Source organism: Zalophus californianus, chromosome 14, assembly GCF_009762305.2.
Source record: "Zalophus californianus isolate mZalCal1 chromosome 14, mZalCal1.pri.v2, whole genome shotgun sequence".
Taxonomy (NCBI): Eukaryota; Metazoa; Chordata; class Mammalia; order Carnivora; family Otariidae; genus Zalophus; species Zalophus californianus.
The window spans coordinates 74566738-74589502 of record NC_045608.1 but is presented as its reverse complement, the minus strand read 5'-3'; positions in this window follow the sequence as shown (position 1 = coordinate 74589502).

Below are 22765 nucleotides of genomic sequence, written 5' to 3'. Positions count from 1 at the left end.
CTAACCAAGAAGATTCTGAGCAGCATTACCTTTGATGGTTGGTACTTAGAATGATTTGAATATGTTTTTCCAAGCTTCACTCTCTTCTCCTAATTATGATATGCTATCCTGGTGGGGGCAGAAGGGATAAAGAAGTTGCCTCCCCTATCTGATGATCACTGGTCTGCAGAAACAACTCGAGAACCTGAAGACCCGTATTCTAAGCCCAGCTGTATCATCTGCTATTCCATCAAGCTCGCAAGTGGCTCAGCGACTTGAGAGGAGACCATAGTGATGAACAGATCACATGTGGGCTGTGGGCAGCTGAGCTGATGCCCCGGGGCACTGCCCTGGGGCACACGGACTAGGAGGAACCTACCCAGCCATGTTCAGGATAAGGCCACACCAACCAAGGATGAACCAACATACAGTACACCCAAGGGTCTTAGGAGCCGCTGCGACAACACAACACTCAGCACAACTGTGCACCCAGGGCAAGGGCTGAGAGAATAAAGGGAGAAGCCAGAGGGAAAATGTGGGCTCTCTGAGCAGCACCCTCCACCCAGACTTCAGTTGGTCCATCTACTGTTGCCTATAAGAACAGCCTGCTAGCCATTGAATAGAAGCTCCTCTGGGAAATACCCAGGCTCTAGAAACTTCCAGTTCTGGTGTGGAGGCATCCGCTTTCAATTGTTTGGACAACTGGTTTCCACCACTGCAGAAATAAAATCATGCCCCAACTTTTCCCAACATTTTTCTCCTTAATTTAACAGACCCACCCCTCTCGCTCCCGTGAAGAAGAAAAAGAACTCCTTTTTAGCAGAACACAACTGTCTCACTTTAAGCTTCTATTAGGACTCATTTTTACTAGTTAACCCACCAGTGTACATACAATGAAATAACTCTGCAAAATTCTAAAGCACTTACATAGTATTATTATTGACCAACAATATCATCTTTTTTGCTCGTTTGCCTTTCATTGCAAGTAAATCGATTTTTTTTTTAAATATAGGGGCGCCTGGGTGGCTCAGCTGGTTAAGCATCTGCTTCTGGCTCGGGTCATGATCCCAAGGTCCTGGGATCAGGCCCGCATTGGGGGGTTCCAGCTCAGCGGGGAGCCTGCTTCTCCCTCTTGTGCTCTCTCTCTCGCTGTGTCTCTCTCTGTCAAATAAATAAATATATATATAACATTTTTTCCTTTTATGTCTTGAGCCATAACAATGGATATTCCACAAGGCAAACTCAGTGCTCGGTGCTTTTCGTCTGCACTCACCAGCAGAATTCCCTCATGCTCAGGACTAGTGTCCTGACCTGCACATGGATGGCATCCATGGCCCTGGTGCCCATTACCCAATGCTGCTCCAGTCCTGTAGGCCCAGGACCTTCAGGACACCCTGGCTTCACCCAAGCCCAGGCTCTCGTTCAGTGCTGTAGGCAGAGAAAGGAAAGTGAAAAGAGCTTTGATGAATGGTTTATCCTGAACCAGAGTCTATGTTTCATAAATGTTTATCCTCCCCAAAATCCATCTGGATAGTTACCATGATCTGTACTTTTCAGGTTATAGAACTGAAGCACAGGAAAATGACATTACCAAAGGCCCCCCGGCTAATAATGCACAACTTCTGCGACCAAGCTATGTATTGTGACCTGACGCCCGAGCCCATGAGATTCTCTACCACGCTATTTCCCTTGAAAATACAATCAGTCACAATCATTCCGTGGTTTCACTCAAGAAAGGGATCTATTTCTTTGCATTAAATTTGAAGTCTACAGTATTTGGAGTATTAAAGACACTTGAAAAAACTTGCTGATCGATGTCCAAGACTAATTTGTTGAACTTACTATGTCTTGAGAGGTGACCCAATACTGGTACCTGTTACAGGTCTTGGTTGGCAAAAACAATCAGGCATACTCCTGCTCATCAAGACATTATCATCTCTTTTTCCTGACTCCAATCTCTCCAATAAATCTTCCATACCACTGAAATTCCATTTTCATACTAAATAAATTTTTCTTAGAACACCTACTATGCCATGATGTGTGCCCTGTATTTGAGTTACCAAAGAGTTTAAGACACCTCTAACTTCAAGAAACCCACATTCAAGTCGTTCCCTTGTATAAAACTATCAGTGGCTCCCAGATATCAACTGCCTCAAACCCAACCTTCTCTACAAAGCACTGATTATATTGTTCCCTCATCCTTTCCTACTCTGAACTCATAGACTAAGTGCCAACCTCTTTAGTTGTTCTAATTGTCTCATGTCTTAATTTTATCTCTGCAATGACACTATAATCTACTTAAGAGCAGGGATCACTGCTTACAATCATTCTTTTCAGTCACACACAGGACAAGGGATTACTTCTTTGGCTTTGAGCCCCAAGAGCCCTTTCATGTTGTGATGATTTAAAGGACCTTAAAAGACTTGTTGATTGATTTCAAGGATTAAATCCAACACCAGAGAATTTTCCTTCTGGTTAAAAATTTCACTTAGTTCTTTAATACAAAAATCATCACTGAGATTTATGATAAAAATTGAGTTTTATAAAAGATGTCTGAGTGAGGAAGAGAGAACATTGTTAATCATATTCTACCTAAAGTTTAATCTTGGTTCTTCTTAATTATTGACTATCATCTTGGTTTCGCTTTTACTCAGTTGCATCTGTAATTTTACCAATCAGGCCAAGACTGTATTGTCTTTATCTTGCCCATTTCAGAAAATATAAGGTCAAATCTTGATGCAATTTTCTTATAATAACTACCTCTCTGATCATATTACTTAGCTTCTGAGAATGAAAGAAAGGTAACATTTTACTTTAGGCAAATCTGTAGAGTACAGGAGTTTGTTTTCCCGTGCCTTGTCCCATGTGGCTCTCCCTGCCCTATGGACAAGCATGAGCTGATAACCTACCATTAGAGCCAACTGAGAGGATCCAGGACGAGACCTGCATTTGTCCACTGGGGTAGGCAGGCAGCCACTGATAAGGCTTAGTGGGCAAAAACTTCAGTTGGTCCTGCAGGATACAGCATCTGATGAGGAGGACAACGGATCTGGAAAGAGTATTTACTTTCTAACACATGGTCATGGCTGAACTGTAGTAACAGAGCATCAAGGAGCAGGTAAAAGTAGAATTCTAGAGCAGGAGCTGGTACCAGAGAAGCTGGCCAATAGATCTAGTTCTTGATTTAAAGACTTGGCCGTGTTAGACACATCTTCAGGCCTCAGTGGACTAGAAAACCAGTTAAGTCACCAGCCTAATCACATCCAGTGGAGCAGGTTAAAACTGCAATTAAACAGTAAGAGTAACTGGGGGCTCCAACAACCCCTGGAAAATGAAGTAACGTTGTCTTGTGGGTCAGGTTAAGTGGCCTTCAGGACACCAGAAATTCAGGCAGGCATGGAATTCAGCTTCATCACAGTAATTCTAACTCACAAAGCAATAATAATGAGGATTCAAGAGTTAATTCAAGACCCTACTCCTGTAAGTATGGTATATTCTACATGGAGCCTTCCAAAGTCTCTGACACAATGATGTTTATGTCAAGTGCTCAGGTGGGAGGTCGTTTCGGAGGCCCTCATTTCACACTGCTTTTGCCTGCTCAGAAGACTGACCTGGAATGGAGACCTGCTGGTTCCAAAATCATGTGCATTTAGTGAGTTTTCTTGACATAAGTGAAATAGGACAGTGCAGGGGTCAGCAAATTATAGCCCACAGGCAAATCCAACCCACTCCCTGTTTTTTCTTAAATGAAGTTTTATTGGAACACAGCCACACAATTTATTTACATCTTATCTGTGATGGCTGTCACACTAATGCAGCAGAACTGAGCAGTTGTGACAGAGATGACATGGCCTGCAAAACCTAAAACAGTTACTCTCTGGCCCTTTCCAGATAGTAGATAGTGGATCTGGACTGCTACTGGCCAGTCCTCACATGCACTACTTTTACTAAGCAGGTGCTATGATCTGAAGGCTTGCATCCCCCCAAAATTCATATGTTGAAATCTAACCCCAAAATGATGGTATTAGGAGGTAGGGGCCTTTGGAAGGTGAGTAGGTCACAAGGGTGGAGTCTTCACAAATGGGATCAGCACTATATAAAAACAGCCAAGTTTTATCCCTTGCCCACTCCACCTTGACCTTGGACTTCCAGCCTCCAGAACTGTGAGAAATAAAATTTATACTATTTACACTCCCCCCCAGTCTAGGGTATATTGCTGTAGGGTATGCTGTTCTAGTAGCCTAAGACAGTGGGTAAATCACTTTCACTCTCTCTGCTTCATATTTCTCAGCCTTAAAAGAGTGATAACATGGGACCCCTGGGTGGCTCAGTCAGTTAAGTGTCTGCCTTCGGCTGAAGTCATGATCTCAGGGTCCTGGGGCTGGGCTTCCTGCTTAGTGGGGAGTCTGCTTCTCCTCTCCCTCTGCCCCTCCCCCTCATGCTCTGTCTCTCTCTCTCAAATAAATAAATAAAATCTTAAAAAAAAGAGTGACAACTAGGTATGATCCTCCATTACAGTAAAACCCAGTGTAGTAATATAGGGAATGTGCCTAGCACTGTGTCTGACATGTAAAAAATACCCAGTAAATATTAACTACTTTGTTACCCATCAGGTAAGGGCAGTTTCAGAATGGCAGTCCAAGTAGAATTTGTTTCTAATACAGAGTCTATGAAGTAAATGTGCACTCTTGATAAAGATACCAATACAGACACTAGCCAGAACCAGTTCAATCCGGATAAGGCACTTGGTTTAATATTGTCAATATAAAAATTTTTAAGGAGATCACTAATCATTCTTTATTGCTGGGAATCTCTACAATATCTTGTAAATTGCTTTAAATGGGTACTTCAAGTTTCTGTAGGACTCTGTCAAATGCAGATAAGGGTCCATGAAGGAAACATTTACATTTCATCAGTATTAACAACTTATTAAAACTCATGAAAATGTACATTATTGTGCTTATTTTTTTTTTATGTTTTTTATTACAATCCCTGGGACATACTTTGAAAAAAATCGCTTCACTGTTACAGCTTAAATCTTAAAACATCTCAAATTTTCCCTTCAACTCAGAATGCCATTCATTAAATTCCTTCTTCTAAGGAACTATAAATGCAGTAATCTAGACCCTGATAAAGGCTTTAAAGTTGTCCCATAGGATACTTGGGGTGGAGAAAGATGGAACATTAGTGTCAAAGAAGCATATTATTTGAGTCTCAATATAATTAATAAACTCTTTCTCTTCCCCACAGGAATCTGCTAAATCTCCAATTCTTATTTGTGTTGAAGCAAAAGATTTAGTTACCTACCTAACAGAAAAGGGAAAAAAGATCTGAAAAAGGCTTTAAGTATTTAGTAGTTTAAACCCTGCATAAATTGGAGATTTGAATAAAAAATCAGCCCTGGTATTTTTCTATGAAAATGGTGAACAGAAGGAATATATGTGCTCAGAGGAATAGCGTTTTATGCCAAACATCAATCAAGCAGGCTTTAGAAGCCTATTTATAATACTGTGGGGGTTCTGGACAGTTGCACTTCACACTGTGAGGACCAATCCATGACATTAGATAGTGAACAATTGAAGTCTTTACAAATAATTAAAACTCTGTTTGAAAATGGAGATGTTTTCCACAGCTTTCCTGTGTATGCACGATATCATCGATATTCAAGAGTGTAAATATTGACTAGTTATTGCTGGTAGCCAGAAGGAGCAAAATCCCCTTTGAAATAATAATGTGGAGTGTGTGTATATAACATATACATATGTATGCACACACATATGCATAGAGATGTTAAATATATAGTCATATAAGGAGAGAAAATATAGATTTCACTTTATATGACAGTTGAATAGCTATACTTTAAACAACCCATGTTCACTGCCAGTACAGTTCTAGTGTGAGTGTGTATGTATGTGTGTGTGCGATATGCAAAGAAGACGCAAAAATATTTCTGAAATTTTTTATCTGTGATTTTTTTCCTTAGCGTGATAATGAGAGATATCATAAAGCCTGCCTTTTATCTTAAAAAAAAAAAAAAACCTCTCCATTGTTTGAATTGGTATCAAAAACTATATGATTTTAGAGCTTGCAGGAATGGAATTAATAATCTTGTCTAGTTTTCATAATATTTTAAGCCCACCTTAAATCCTTTTGGGGTGGAGGCAAAGCACAACTAATACATAAACTAAAATCCTGGAAATGGCGCCTTAATTTGACAATTGTTCCTTTAAGAGACATGGGACTTAAAATTTTTTTGAGATTAAAAAAATCCCTCAGGATTATTATTTCAATTTACTCATTTAACAGAGAACTGTTTAAAGATCTCAGCGACACTTTGGTAGTATAAAGATACAAAAGAAACAAAAGACATTACCCCTTCTCCATAGACCTTCCAATTCAGAACAAGAGGTAACACAGGCACATGGGTTTTATAAACCAGAGTATGGGGCTCTCTGTAAGAAGAGCTCCTTGTGGGGTGCAAACAAAAAGTCCCAAAAGAGTTAGAAAATGGAAGAATTTGAACAGGTAAGAATTGTCAGGAAAGAGGCGAGCCTCACCCTGGACATACGGAATTGTAGTTGCTAGACGGCTGAGTCAACGGGAGGAGCACCGTGCCAACGAAGGAAAGCGGTAAGGGGAGAATTAGCAGGATGTGTTGGGAGAAATAAAAACCAGAGAGCAGAATGAATTTGAGATTACGAGCTAGCTAGATTAATTAAACCTTGCTGTGGTTTTCTGAATGGGCTTCACTGTCTTGTGATTATGTTCTGGGAAAAGGAGTACACCAGGAACCCTCAGAAAAGCTGGGGTCCCTTTTTGGATTTACAAGAGATTCTCACTCAACCAAAATCCCACATACAAAACAAAATTAAATAAAAGCTCTGCATTTACTTACAAGGTAAAGGAATCACGATAATATTGACCCGTCTATGGTAATGAACACTGAAGTTCAGCCCTTGGCTGATTTGATCAGGTCTCAGCAGGGATTATGTTTCATGCATCTTTTATACTTCCTACAGCGTGGACCAAGGGCAAGACTCACTAAATACAGTTTAATAAATTGTTGAAGTCCACAGCAATGAATTTATCCAGTAACTGCATGGAATTTCTCCCCCAGTCTTTACAGATGACCAGAGCCCTCGGAGGTCTCTGACCCTGAGTGTTAAAGAGGCCACCAAGAACATAGGATATTATGGGGCCAGAAGATACGATCTAGAATTAAAGGCTCCACTGGTTGACTTGACTCATACCAGAGCCCCATAACATGTCTGCAATGTCTACACACAAACAGAGAAGTGTGTGAAAATTATTCAGTCAAATGAATAACTCTAAACTAACAAAGAGAAAAATTCTGGACAAAAAGTAATCCAATTTGGTTCCAAGAGTAATCCCATCCACAGGGCAGCTGCCAAATCCCCACTTCAAATTTCGTTCTGTAAACACGTTCTCTGACAAGGCAGGAATTCCTTGACAGAAGTGACATTAGATAATAAAGCCGGGTCTACACTGACAAGGTGGTATATACAGAACCCAAGCCCAAAGCCAGGAGTCCTTGATCTGAAACATTCTGCCCACCAGCACAGAGATGGGTCTTTCAAAAGGAAATAATCCAGATAATTTTTTTTCCTTATGCTTGTGTAGACCTGTTTCCTTGCAATTCCTTTCAGTTAGCCTGAATACAGGAGAGCACCAGGGGGAGCTCACACATCTTCCTTCTTTTTCTCCCCCTTTCACTGAGGGTTGGCTCTGGCATCCCAGGGAAAGAATGGGTCAAAACAACAACATATATGGAATGAGTCAGTAATGTAAACACAGGTAGTTCCTTCTGTAAAAATACTCTGGATTCTTTTTGAAGACTGCACTACAGTCCTCATATTGGGCACACCTAAAGTCAGCATTCAGCCAACCCAGCCAGCTTTAATTTGTGCCCTCTTAAAATGCCTGGATCAAAAAAAAAAAAAAAAAAAAAGATGTAAAAGCATGTCCCTAAGATGCCCCTGTGTCTCCTTTAAAACAAGAGAGAGAGACAGACACAGATACCAGCTAGAGAGAGAGAGAGAGAGAGAGAGAGAGAGAGATTCTGCTTCCTTTCAATTTGAATGGCATTTTTCAGAACACTCCAATTTTAATCACAGTGGAGGGTAATGGAAGGAGTTTGGGTCTTTGGTATTCCACATTGATCAATGGGATTGATTTTTTTTTTTTTTTTAAAGAAGAGAACTGGTCGCTTTCTCTCTCTCTCTCTCTATCTCTCCAGGATGGAACCATGAGGCAAGAAGGAAAACCTCAAAATATATAATTAACTTTGTGTTATCAATATTACTAGAGAGAATCAATGGCACAAAGAATTCTAAAGGACTAGATAATCCACATATCTGATTTCCTGAAGTGTCTGTGACACTGACATTCAGAGTGTGGAGACCCCAAGCCTGCTCCAACTGGTGAGAGGGAGAGAGAAAGACCTGCTTCTGATACTTGGTTCACAGATAAATGCTCTTCACTCATTGCTTTAACGAAATGGTATATGTTTAATCTTAAATTTCAATCCACGGATCATAAAATCATACAAATCCTAGACCTGGAAGATACTTCAAGAGGTCTTCTGACCAACTCTCTACTTTGAGGCAGGTGAGATATAACTGTTTTAAATTTTATTTTATAGATGAAGGAGTTGAGGTTCGGAGGGGGAAATTAAGAGCCTGGGTCAGCAGTGAAATGATTTTTGTCCATAAATTAAAACCCCACTCAGTATCCAGCTCCCCATCCCCACCTCTCCCTCCTTATAAAACAGTGGGTAACGTTTTTTAATATTCCAAGCCTAGACTTTTGAACCATCTGCAACCCTAAAGAAGAAAGAGATGAGTCATAAGGGAATGCAGAATAATTAAAAATTGAAGTGGCTAAACACCTGGGAAAACGCTGGGATTGATAAAACACCCCATCAGATGTGGATTTCTCCTAGGTGCGAGGCGGCTGGACCGCAGGGGAGCCGCGGGGCCAGCGAGGAGACGGCACCTTTTGGGTCCCCGGTGTCGCGCTGCAGCAAGGCCGGGCGAGGCAGCTGCTGCTGGGCACCCGGGCGGGGGAACCGCCTGGCGAGGCCGACGGCGACAGCGCGCTGCGACCGGATCCGAGCGGGGTCGCCAGGGCGCTGGGTACCCGCCGACGCGAGGCGGGGCTGGATGGCGCTCGGAGCGGCGCGGAGCCCGCCAGGAGCCTGCGCTGAGCCCCGCCGGCAGGAAGCTCGCGTGGCGCTCGGACGGCGACCGAGGCAGCCGCGCTCCAGGAGAGTGCGGGACGCGCGGGGTGGGGGGGAGGCCGCACCCACCCCGGGCCGAGCGCTGCGCTCACCACAGCCCGCCCCTGTCCGAGTCGGACCCCGCCGCCGCCCAGCGCGTCCAGACAGAGCGGGCTGCTCGTTAGGCTGGAGCACGCGGAGGCTTCCGCAGCGAGGTGCAAATTCAGGCCACCTCGTTGGTGTGAACGGAGGGCCGGCCGCAGAGGGACAGAGGGAGTTTAATAGTGACAGCCGCCCTGTGCGTGGTTCAGACTTTTGCCCACGGGGTTCGCACATCCGAGGTTAAATGCCTGGGACTCACATGTCAGTGCAGCAGTTTCCCTGTGACTTCGGTGGCGGGAGGCCGAGCACCTGTGCTCCATGCCTCTCGTAGGGACAGCTGTGCATATCACTGGCCCCGCCGACCGCACCATCTGACCTGCGGGCAACGAAATCTGAGCTACGGAATTTGAACCGCCCGCGCACGTTCCTTCTCGGCTAGATCCCCTAGGAGAGGGTCGTCATTCACCAGAGATTATTTAGGAAAATGTCCTGGACGGGATAGGTAGACATATGACAGCCCAAGGAAGAGATGTAAAACTCTTTAAATTGTAGACACTTAAGCACCAACTGTCTGGAGCCCTGAGCAAATTTAAAAGAGAGAGAGAGAGAGAGATCCATCAGAAACTTAACACTTCCAGGGCCCCTGGCACTTTCTAAATCAGTAGATGTACTAACAGGAGAGTGTGGGGAAGTTTTCTGAACACAGAATTCATATTCCTTAAGCTCTAAGTGGTGAAGTGGGTTCTTCAGCTGTCCTCCAGCTGCAGGATTTTAGCTCCCCAATTCTTTGGTTTTAGCCACCAAGAATTCCTTATAATCAAGCAAGCAAAAACGTTTCCATTAAATATTACCGGATGGGAAATATTCTGTTCCCCCAGCTCATTGTATCATATTCACCATAAACATTTCTGTGACCCAAAATGTTAGGTACTGGCCAGGCTTTCCCACGAGCCCACGCCAGGCGGTTCGCCAGCCCCACAGCACCTTGCCCGTGTCCAAAGCAGGGACTCCAACGGCACTGCTGATGGATGGTAAACAGAAAGCTGGTTAGGAGAAGTTTGCTGCCCCCCCCCCCCTTACTTTTAAGCTACTCTCTTGACAAACATACTTTCTTCCACCACTGAAGGAAGATCGTGTAATTGATCACTCTAAGGGGCCTGTTTCCGTGTTTCTCTGGGTATGTTGGTGTAGTCTGGGGGGAGGATTTCCTGAGGGGGAGGGGACAAGTGGAAAGGCAGACAGAAAAGAGATTTGTCACTCGCTTTATTGGGATCAGTATGTGATTGAAAAACAAGGTCTCTTGGAGAAGAATTAAGAAATAGAAATTATTTAGTGTCTTGTAACAAAAGGTCAAGAAAACCATTAGGAGGACCCAGTGACCTTTAAATAGAGAAAGCACCAATGTGCAAAGGAGAGGGAAGTGTGGAATAAGGAAGTACACCTTCCTGAGCCCCCCCCTTATATCCAAATCGTGACTTGCCTTATCTCATTTAATTCTCCCCACAACCTTGGCAGAAGGGTCTGATTTTTGATCCAATCCACCTTTTACTGATGAGAAACCTGTAGCTCAGAGGTCCAAAGTAAATTGCCTGAGGGCAGCTAGCTAGTTAGGAGCAGAATTAGAACTGATTAAGGGGTAAAGAAGAATTCCTTGAAAATTAGTGTTTTTAAATCTCGATTAGTTATAGAAGGAAGCTGGGAAATTAATTACCTTCTGGGAGGATCTTTAGATTAGTGGAGAAATGATGTTAGGCTCACAGAAAGACAAGCCTGTGAGTTTTCTTGTTATCTATCAGGAAAGGTGTGACAATTTGAGAAAACTGAATGGTGCCCATATTCATTTAGGAATGTTCTTTTCAACTGATAGACCTACTGGTTATAATTAGGTACATGTCAGTATTCTTCAGGAAATTTATATTATTTCAGGAGAAAACTAAAAATCTTTGGACTCTTTCAAATGTAAGAATAATTTGAATTTCAGTTAGGAACCAAAGTATCTGTATGATTTGAGTTTAAAAAGGCCTGGAAAGTGTCCTGATGATCCAAAGTATCAGCCCCACCCCCTGAGAATAAGCACAGTTTCGGAATCAGACAGCTCTGGTTGTGAATATGAACTGGGCCAGTTATGGCTGTGTGACAAGAGCCAACTTTCTTAACCTTTCTGGGCCTCGGCACCCTCATCCGTAAAATGAGGCAAATAAACCTTTGCAAGTTTATTGTGAGGATAAAATAAAATAGTGTGGGTGAGAGCCCTTAACAGAATGCCTGGTGTATAGTAGATGCTCAAAAGTGTTAGTGTCGCTTAGTGTGATCGAAGCATGTGAGAGCAGATTTTGAGAGGGTGGGAATGCACCAGACGTGGGGCTGGAGAAAGGAAGTGCCACTAACTTCAGCTCTTTGACAATTTTGCCTGGGGCTGGCTCTGGGGGAAAGACATGGGTTCTCACTACTGTGTGAATCTACTGTGGCTCCCAAGAAGAGGACAGACAGCTATAAAAGCAAGCCATGAAGGTCTGACAAGGTGGAAGAGAATGATTATGGAAAGCATGGAACAACTTATCTCCACATCATAAATCATCTTGATCTTGAGATCAAACAATAATACTTTCAGAAACTGCAAGAAATGAAGTCTGAAGCAAAATGCCCCTGTGTAATTTTTTAAAAAACTAATAAAGATGACATGAGACAAAAATGTTTCTCTTCTTACTTAAACGTTGAGCTAAGGGAATTTTATTCTTCAGTGTTTTTTTCATAGAGATATTTTAACCATTGTTTTTAAAAAAACAAAATTAGATAGACACAATTTTTGCCTAGGTATTATTTACTACTCCTCTGCAAAAAAAAAAAAAAAAAAAGGTTATTATTACCTTGGAGCTTGTGTTTGAAAATAACTATGAAATCCTGCTTTTAAAAAGTATTGCAAAACAAAGTGTCATCAAAATGCTTTCCTTCAGTGTCTTTTGTCAGGTAAAAGTCAGGTTAATTCTAGAGACTTTCCTTTAAAATAATGATTTTTGTTGTTGTTGTTATGGAAGTAGTACATCTCATCGTAGACAACTTATCATAAGTATAAAATGAGAATAAATTATAAAGAAGAAAACAAGAACACCTTTATTCCCACCAATGAGTTATCCACTGTTAATATTTGATGATTTCTTTCCAGTCTTTTTATCTTTTCATTCTTTTTTTAAACCTCAGTTGGAACCTACTGTGTATAAAATTTTGCATTCTGCTTTTTACACTTATTTTCCCCTGTGTCACTAAAAATTATTTGTTACTTCATTTTTAATGACTGCCTAATTTTACATCATACCAATATAACATAATTCTGTCTTGTTGAATGTTTGTGGATTCCAGTTTTGCTACTGTAAATTATGTAAAATGATAATCCATGTGCATAAATCTTTGAGTTTAAGATTCTTTTGTAGGATAGACTTCTATAATTAGAACTACTAGATCCATATATATAAATCTTTTTTAAGGCTCTTGAAATATATGGTCAAATGGAGTCTTAGGAGGAGTTGTAGCAATTTTCAGTCCTTGCAGTGATATATAGAGTGCTCTCTCTCCTACTGTCCCCAATAATGACTAATATCATTGCCAAAAAAATTTTTTTTCATTTGATGGGTTAAAAAGGTTTATTGTTTTATTTGTATTTATTTGAGACTATTGTCAGCAAACAGCTTTTTCAGATGTTCATTAGCCATTTCCTTTTTTGTGAATTACCTATTAATGCCCTTTGCCCATTTTTCTATTGAAGGCTTAATGCTTTTTCAATCTATTTACATAAACCCTTTATATCATCAATCCTTTTTTGTAATTGTGGCAAATGATTTTCCCCCCATCTTATTCTCTGCCTTTTCATTTTGTTCATGACTTTCAATATATAAAATTTGTAAATTTTGACTTCGACCGATGTATCAAACATGTGTTGATGATTGTTTTCTTTGATTTCTGTTCTATGGAAAATCAGATCTTCACCTATTTTTTTCGACTTGTATTTTTATAATGATTTTTTTAACATTTAAGTTTTTATTGTTTCTATAATTTATTGTGTTGTGAAGTGAGGATCTGATTTCTTTCCCAAAAATAGCTAGGCAGTTTTTCCAGTACTGTCAATTCAACATCCATCCCTTCCCCATCGATTCACTGTGCATCTACATCAGAGATCTCTTTTGGCTGATACAGATGCAGAGATGCCAGTCACGGTACTGCAGTAAACTGCCAGTACTACATGGGCATCGATCAATCAGAACAGACACCAATCATCATAAGCATCAGTTTTGGCCAGTAAGTATATCTCTGCTGATGACCAGCCCTGCAAATATGACCTAAGAAGTACGTACACACAGAAAAAGAGGTTCCTTTCAAAGAAAGATCTGTTTAATTGAACTTAAGCTGTTTAAGAGGGGGACTTTTCTATCAATTCCATTTGGAGTGATTGGAGTTTCAACTAACCCCACTGTGTTCATTCAACAAATATCAGTTAAGCCTCTACTATTGGCAGGCACTATTTTAGGATCTCTCTCTCTCCTCCCCCCGTCGTGTGTGTGTGTGTGTGTGTGTGTGTGTGTGCGTGTGTGTGTGTGTGTGTTCCTCTCCAATATAGTCAACAAATGCTACTGAATAAGTAGTACTAGCAATTTCCTATTTTTTATGCCAGATCTTTCTCCCTCCTTTAAAATAACTGTCACTGCTCTTTGAGATCTGCTCTTGGTCAGCTAGCCCTCTTCTAATATGACACAAATCACATCTACCAATAATTCAGTTAGCTTATTTTAGAAGGTGATAAACTTGGTAAGTTTTTGGTTTGCCCATCTGTTCCCATGGTTTGTCTGCTCCTTAAAGAATTTCATATTTGCCATTTTTGAGGTGGCTTCATTTTGCATGTAGCTCTGGATTTTCTTTTGCATGATAAATATACCAGAAAGATGTCCTAATTTTACATACTACCTTTCTTTTGCTTTGAAATAATTTAAATCACTTCAAGAGAGATTGATGATAAAATTTTATTTCTATCAAGCTCTGTGCAATTATGTTACTAAAATTTCTGAAATCAAGGGAGGAACTCAGAATATGTGGTTTCACCCCGTATAATACAGAATGTCAGTAGTGTTCTTGTATAAGAATAAAACAGCAATAGGACAATTGTTGCTGTAAATGAAGAATTGTGGATTTACTATAGCCCTGGAAGAATAGACGGGGAGGTGAGGGAATCAGGGTCCAGCTAGGATCTGACATCTGGGACCAGGTGCGTTATGGGGGATTTGCCCCAGGGTCTGACTCTGGCTGGGCAGCCGGGAACAGAGTAATCCATTATTAGGCAGAACAAGGGGTGAGGAATTCAGGGGTCAGTGATAACTCCAGAACCTGGCAAGTGAATCCCAACCATGAGGCTGCTGACAGGACGAGAATCTATCTCGAGAGGAGGACTGGCCAGAAGAAGGTAGGTCCTCATCAGTGTCCCAAAATTGTCTGTGAATAGACCCAAAGTGAGTAGAAAAATGCTGAAGTGATCAGTAATTAAATAAACAAAGATGAACCTGGTTAAGTTTTCTGCCACTAGGTAGAATGGTAATTCAAAATAAAAATTCAGTGTAGTAGAAAAATACTGACATTTTACATTTCCTGCTGTCCTACTTGTAACAGCGACACTAGCTGGGGTCCTGAGCATATGGGCATTTTTGCGGAGGGTAAACCCTGCTGTGTTCCATAGTGTAGCTATAGGACTGGACTCTGCCATTCCCGGAAAACTTAAGCTGCTCTTGCCAGGGATGGAGTCCTCTCCCGGGGCCTGCTCCAACCCTGCATGTCAGCGACATCATGGTGCACTAACTTGCCTCTTTCTCATCAGTCCCTGGGAAGTCTGACTGCACCATTCCCCAGATTGTACTCCTTTAGGGTTAAATGCTGGCCTTGATTCAACTTGAGTTTACCATTCCTCCGTCAAAACCATGCTTCAGGTTTCTAGTTACTTCCATGCTCAAAAGAGAAGGATGCCAAAAAAAAGGGGTTAGAACCTTAATGAAAAAAAACTGTGTTCAGGCATCCCCAGCAACACTGGATTTGTGTTGACATACAATATAATCAGCCCCTGGTGCCTCTCTGGATGGCTGGGCCCAGTAATTTGTACCAGCTTCCGACCCCTCTTAACAACCTAGTGTCACTTATCTGAACACACCACATCATCTCTATAGAATACAGTGAGGCATGTGTAGTCCCACAGACTTAGACTGTGGAAGAACTATTATTTTGCTCTGTTCTAGACAATGTAATATGCATTTTTTTTCTTAAACAGCTTTAATACCTTCTTAACTTGTGGTTCACTATAACCTCCAGATCTTTCTCACAAGGACAGTTGTGAAACCTGAACAAACCTTGTACTTACGCAATTTTTCTTTATTCTTTTTTGTACCTGTGTATTTTTCCAATATTTATTCAATTATTTTTAAAAAATATTATTGTTTCTGATCAAAAAGGCAATAATGCTTACTGTAGAAAAACTGAACAACAGAAAAGTGTAAAGAAGCAAATAAAAATAACTCATTATCCACCTGCCCAGAAATACCTTGTTAACGTTTTGATATACTGTATTTCCTTCCAGCCTTTCATTTGCATACATCTTTTAACACTTGCAAACTTAATGTATATATTATTTTTATAGTCTACTTTTTTACTTAGCAATATATCATGTCACTAAGTGTCCTTCTAAAGATTGTTTTTGTTTAAAATTTTAAACCAAAAAATATCACTTCTAGGAATTAACCTAATAAGTAACTATTGTTGTATAGTGAAGATTTGGCAACAAAGAAATTTACTGCTGTTTCATTTATACCAAGGAAAAATGGAAATAATATAAAAATATCAAAAACCGGAGTAAATATTCACCCATGCAATGAAATACCACACAGCTGTTAAATTTTACAAGAATAAGGGGTGCCTGGGTGGCTCAGTCATTAAGCGTCTGCCTTCGGCTCAGGTCATGATCCCAGGGTCCTGGGATCGAGCCCCGCATCCGGCTCCCTGCTCCGCGGGAAGCCTGCTTCTCCCTCTCCAACTCCTCCTGCTTGTGTTTCCTCTCTTGCTGTCTCTCTCTCTCTCTGTCAAATTAAAATTAAAAAAAAAATTAGAAGAATATTTTGTAAAATGAAATGGTTTTATTGAAGGTTGCTAAGAGGAAAGGCAAATTGTAAGACTATATGTATAGTGTGATTTAATTTCTAAACAATATGTAGCTATATTTTAAAAGATTCAATGACCAACAGACACTATAACAAAAGTTATAATGGTTATATCCAGCTAGTGAAATTGTGGGTGATTTTATAATTTTGTTTCATTTTGATACTGTTTTTCTAAATGTCCAATAATGTGTATGTATTATATGTGTAATAATAAAAATAGATTTTAGTTCCTTATTTTAATAACATTTCACCACTTCAAGGTAGCATAATTTATTTAACTAGTTCCCTCAAACTTGGACATATGGGAAGTTTGTAATTAAATAATGCCCACTGTAATTTTATTTTTTAAATTTTTTTTAAGATTTTATTTATTTGACACACAGAGAGAGAGACAGGGAACACAAGCAGGGGGAGTGGGAGAGGGAGAAGCAGGCTTCCCGTGGAGCAGGGAGCCCGATGTGGGGCTCGATCCCAGGACCCAGGGATCATGACCTGAGCCGAAGGCAGACGTTTAACGACTGAGCCACCCAGATGCCCACCCATCATAATTTTAAACACTGCATTCACCCCTGGATGGAAGGTGGGTGAAAGCATCAGGACACAGGGATGCACAAAGGGTTTCAATTTTATTGATAATGATTTATTTCTTTATCAATATATAAAGAACAGATGCTGGGCACATGGGTGTTCACTGCTTTACTCTTCATGTTCTTCATGTTTATATATGTATATATGTGTATATATATATATACACACATATGTATGTATACATATTTGATTATTTTTTGAAATGATTTGCTAAAATTAGAACTCTCTAAGCTATCCATGAGCATGATGTAAGGCTCTAACTACATTTTTGGCAAAATAACTGTATCATAATATTCCAGTCCCCTGTCTCTCTCTCATTCTTTTTTAGAATAATGTACATTTTCCTCACTGGTTTGAAGTTGTTGGTTTTATTATTTACTAATTACTAGAGTCAATTTCCTGGCTTTTTTTAAAAAAGATTTTATTTATCTATTTTTCACAGAGAGAGAGAGCGCGCACAAGCTGGGGGAGCGGCCCGCAGAGGGAGAAGCAGGCTCCTCGCTGAGCAGGGATCCTGATGCGGGGCTCCATCCCAAGACCAGGACCATGACCTGAGCTGAAGGCAGACGTTTAACCAACTAAGCCACCCAGGCATCCCAATTTCTTGGTTTTTAATTCTGCCCATTTATCTGCCTCCTTTTTGCACAATTCACCTTGCTATTTTTTTATTCCACTTTTTAAATATATTTCAATACCCTGTAAGTCATCTTCCCTTCATCATGTTTCTTTTTCCAATTCTTCTTGGTTGGTTACTTCTTTCAGGTTAAATTTCAAGCCATTTTTGTAAAGTTTCAAAAATATTTTATGGAACTTTTGTTTAGGAGTGGCATAAATCTATATATGAATGTGGGAATAATGGGAATCTATACAGTATCGATTCTTCCAATTTGGAAATATGCTCTAACTCTCCATTTATCACATTTACTAATTGCTCTTCAGTTCATTTTTATAATTTTCTTCATATAGGTCCTACAGGTTTATGCTAAAATTTATTCCTGGATATAAATGAAACTTTAGTATATTATAAAGATGACATTTCTATAATTATTAGAAAAATATCTAGATGTTAAATGAGAAAACACCATATATCCATCTCATACCATTCACAAAGGCAAAACTAAAATGGATTAAACATTTACATGAAAAAAAGGATACTAGAAGAAAATACTAGACTTTTTATAACATGGCAGTATGACTAAAGGCCATTAAAAAATGAAAAAAAACAATTGAATAAATCAAAAAACTAAAAAGTTTACAAATCTCTATGTAAAAAGACACTAAAATCAATGTTAAAAGGTAAATGACAAACTGGGAAAAGTATCTTTAACATAGAAAGTATTTCTCCAAATCAACAGGGGAAAGATGAAAAAAGACAAGAAAATGAGGTATGTGGAAAAGTAAAAACATAATCAGTAGGTATTCGAAAGATGGTAATTTCACTTATAAAGAAGTATTATTTAAAACTACAATAGGGCACCTGGGTGGCTCAGTGGGTTAAGCGTCTGCCTTCAGCTCAGGTCATGATCTCAGGGTCCTGGGATCGAGCCTCACATCGGGCTCCCTGCTCTACGGGGAGCCTGCTTCTCCCTCTCCGTCTGCCCTTTGCTAGTGATCTCTCTCTCTCTCTCTCCCAATAAATAAATAAAATCATTAAAATCACAATAAAGTTCAACTTTTTTTTCTGTTTTCTCATTACCAAAGTTTTTTTTTTTTTTCTTAAACATGATAATAACCAGTGTTAAGCAAAGTTAGGAATGAATAGGCACTCCTGCACAATGAATGCCTTCCACTGTGAATCAATACTGTCTTCTTGAAGGTCAGCTTGGCAGATTTAACAAAATGTAAAATGTGCCTGCACTCTGACCTACCAATTCCATTTTTAAGAATTTTTAACTATGAATTGTCCTAAAAGATGTAAAAAAAAAAAAATTATCACAGCACTGCCTATGTACTCTCTGTACCATTGCTTTTAATTTTGAAGAATAAGAATTAAAAAAAAAAAAAATTCCTGAGTCAAAAGGGGAGCCCAAGCACCTGAATTCTGAGCAGAGGAGTGACAAATTGGATTTAGATATTAAACCTTCTTTGCATTTTGAAATAATCCCTACTCGGACAAGTATTATTCCTTTACTACATTGCCAGATTACATTTGCTAATATTTTATTTAGCAAACTTTTTCACCTATGCTTAGAAGTGGTATTTGTTATAATTTTTAAACTCATTTTAATATAAAATCAAGATGACTTACTCATCTTGTTAGTTTCACTTTGTTAGTATTTATCTTATTTCAGACTTTAAAGATGTTAAAGTTTATTGTTTATTGGTTTGTTTATTTGTTTGTTTGGTCGGTTGGTTTTGGAGGTAGCACAGCCTTATGTTAAGTTTTTTTAAAAAATTATGTTTCCCAGCTTCTCTTGCAGCTAAGTGACTAAGCACAAGTCCATGAGTTGTAGATGAAAGTTTGGGGGAACTTCTGGGAAGGCTTTTTAAAAGACACTAAGGCAACTGGGAGATGTACCCATTTTCCCTTTCTTCTTTTTCCTTCTTCTTGCCTGAAATATGAATGCTATTGTTGAAGCTCCAGCAGTCATCTTGGACCATAAAGTAACCTTGAGAATGGAAAGTAAAGATGGTGGAGCAGAATGATGGAAGGAACCTGAGTCCTTGACGACTATGTCATGTCTTTGTATTGCTCCTTTGTGTGAAGTCCTTTTGAACCTTGATTTGTTTTTTTCTGAAACATTAGCTATCCCTCATAGTTGTATGTTATCTGGAAACTTGATAGGCATGCCTTCTTTGGCCCAATTTAATTTTTATTCTTCCGGGTTAGTCCATTCTACAATGCCTTTTGGATATAATTACTTAACTAACTATGAATTCCACTGACTATACTATTAACTAGCTAATATTTCTATATATTTTCCACTAAGAGGGGAACACACTCTATCAAACTTCTTGCTAAAGTAAAGATAGATTTGTTCAATTCTCCCTATCTACCGATGATATAATAAAGAATTCATCTGATCTTTGTCCCAGGTTCCTGGCAGGAAGCTTCAAAAGCCCTTGGAATTTCCTGAGTGATAGGAGTGTCTTTGTTATGTTAATGAGTGACTTAGTAGACCCCCAGATAGCTTCAGGAAGAGGGCTGGTCACCAGAAAGACTAACCACAAGATTAGAGTTGAGACTTTCAGCCTCCTCAACCTACAGGGAAGGGAGGGGGATTGGAGATGGAGTTCAAGCACATGGCCAATAATTTAATCAATCATGCCTGAACCCCAATAAAAACCAGAGCTCAGTGGAGCTTCCCGACTGGTGAACACACTGATATTTTGAGAGAATGATTGGTCCTGACACCAAAAGAAAAGGCCAAGCTAGTTCTGTGCTCTTTCCCAGACCTAGCCTTATGTATGGTCTTTATAATAAAACTGTAATTATAAGTATAGCACTTTCTGGAGTTCTATGAGTAGTTCTAGTGAATTATCACACCTGAGGGTGGGGATCATGGGAACCTCCTGGACTACAAGCCAGTTTGCCAGAAGTGTGGGTGTCCCGAAGACTCCATTTGCACCAGAAGTGTGGGCAATCCCATGGAGAACTGAGCCCTTATGGGAACGGATGCTAACTCCAGGTGGTTAGCATCAAAATTGTATTGCTGTGCACCCCGTTGGTGTCTGAGCACTACCCAAACTAATAATGTATCCAAAAGATAAAGAAAAATAAATTAGGTTTGTTTGTTTGGTTAGTTCTCATAAACCCATCATAGAGCCTATGATTACACTTTCTTTTCTAAATTAAACCACCTGTTTAATGATATGCTGTATAACTTTGCTGGGAACGTTATCAATCCGACCATTCCATAGCTTACAAACTCCTCTTTCCACATTCTTTGGCATTTCACAAGGATTACCAGCTGATATGGAGATTTTATGTGAAATTCCTTTAATTTGTAGAAAACTTGAAAAGATTTACAGTGATTGGACGACCTTTCCCAAATTCTTAGTTTTAGTTCCAGGACAACAACGTTAGTTCAAGTTGGGAGCATGACTGTTGTAGCATAGCTCTAGATTTAAAAAATATGGATTTTAGTAACTTTTCTAGTGTAGTAATTCTCAACTAGCCATTTGCCCCCCCCCAAGAGACTTTTGGCAATGTTTGGAGATATGGTCTTGGTCCAAGGACTAATGGCTATTTTTAAAAAAAGGGTTGATGGTATTATCCTTTGATTCCACCATTCCCACCAAAAATTTATGTCAGACTGCTAAGAAATAAATACGGTAACCAAAAATGTAAATCGGCTTTGTAGAAGCTTTGCGGGGAGGGAACTCTTCGTCCCCCATGAAACCACTAAGGCTGACGGGAAGGAGCAGAGAACATCCCAGGGGTTGACACCTTGTAGCATGTCCCCTGACCAGGACCATCAGATAAAGTCCCCTCCTGGACAGCATATTGACAGAGAACCACAAGGGCCAGACACTGGAGCCAGCGGAAAGGAAAAGCAGGTGCCATGTGAAAGCCAACGGTATTGCAGACAGAAACAGAGGCCAACTCTCCTAAGAGCGCGAAGTGTGAAATGACTGAAGGGTCTCTGGAATGCCTCCATTCACGCTAAGGACAGGATGAGCTAGGGAAACAGGGTATAGTCATTAAGAGTATTTAAAACAGCTTGGCTTCCTACTACCTGAGTGTGTACAAATGAATCCAGTTAATTCAATCTCATTTCAGTCAATTTGTGTCTACACAGCTCAAAGGAAATATTTCTTTTCTGGACATACAAAGGACCATAAGGACCATGATTATTCCAAAGTTATATCAAGGGCTTATGCATAATAATTGATTGACTGGCTGATCTTTTTTTTTCCCCCTCTTTTCAAGGTCTGAAGTTTTCTCATTAGATTGGAAATTATTAAGTCCAAGCTGTTGACACCCAGGAACTTAGTTGCCAGGGCCCCCAAGTGAAATGTACTGCCTGAGGATATGAACTTGAGGTCAAACTGGAGTCAAACCTGCATCCCTGGGACGCCTGGGTGGCTCAGTGGGTTAAGCATCTGCCTTCAGCTCAGGTCATGATCCCAGGGTCCTGAGATTGAGCCCCACATTGGGCTCCTTGCTCAGCGAGGAGGCTGTTTCTCCCTCTCCCACTCCCCCTGCTTGTGCTCTCTCTCTCTCTCTCTGGCAAATACATACATACATACACACACAAATAAATAAATAAAATCTTAAAAAAAAAAAACCCCTGCATACAAGAAATAATACGCATTGATTGCTGGCAGCTGTAAGTCATCCCTCCCTCCTCTGAATTTCCTTAGACACTGTCCTCCTAGCCCTATCTATGTGGTATTATTATTTATATATAATTATTGTGTGTGTTATGGTTTATCATTTATATATAATTAAACATAATTCTCATCTCCTCTCTCAGACTTTATTGAGTCAGCACACTGAGGGCAGTTTCCAGAACTGAATGTCCTTATACCCTCTTTTAGATGAGAAGTCCCAATTGTTTACATCCAACATGATACAGTATATTTTGGTTCACTTATCATGTGTCAGTATTGGATATATGTACATGAGAGCAGCACATCTCTCTAACACAGTTAGAAAAAAGTTGGTCAGATCACTTCATGGGGACCAAATCAAATGATGCCTTTCCTCTCACCAGTCAACCATTTCTATCGC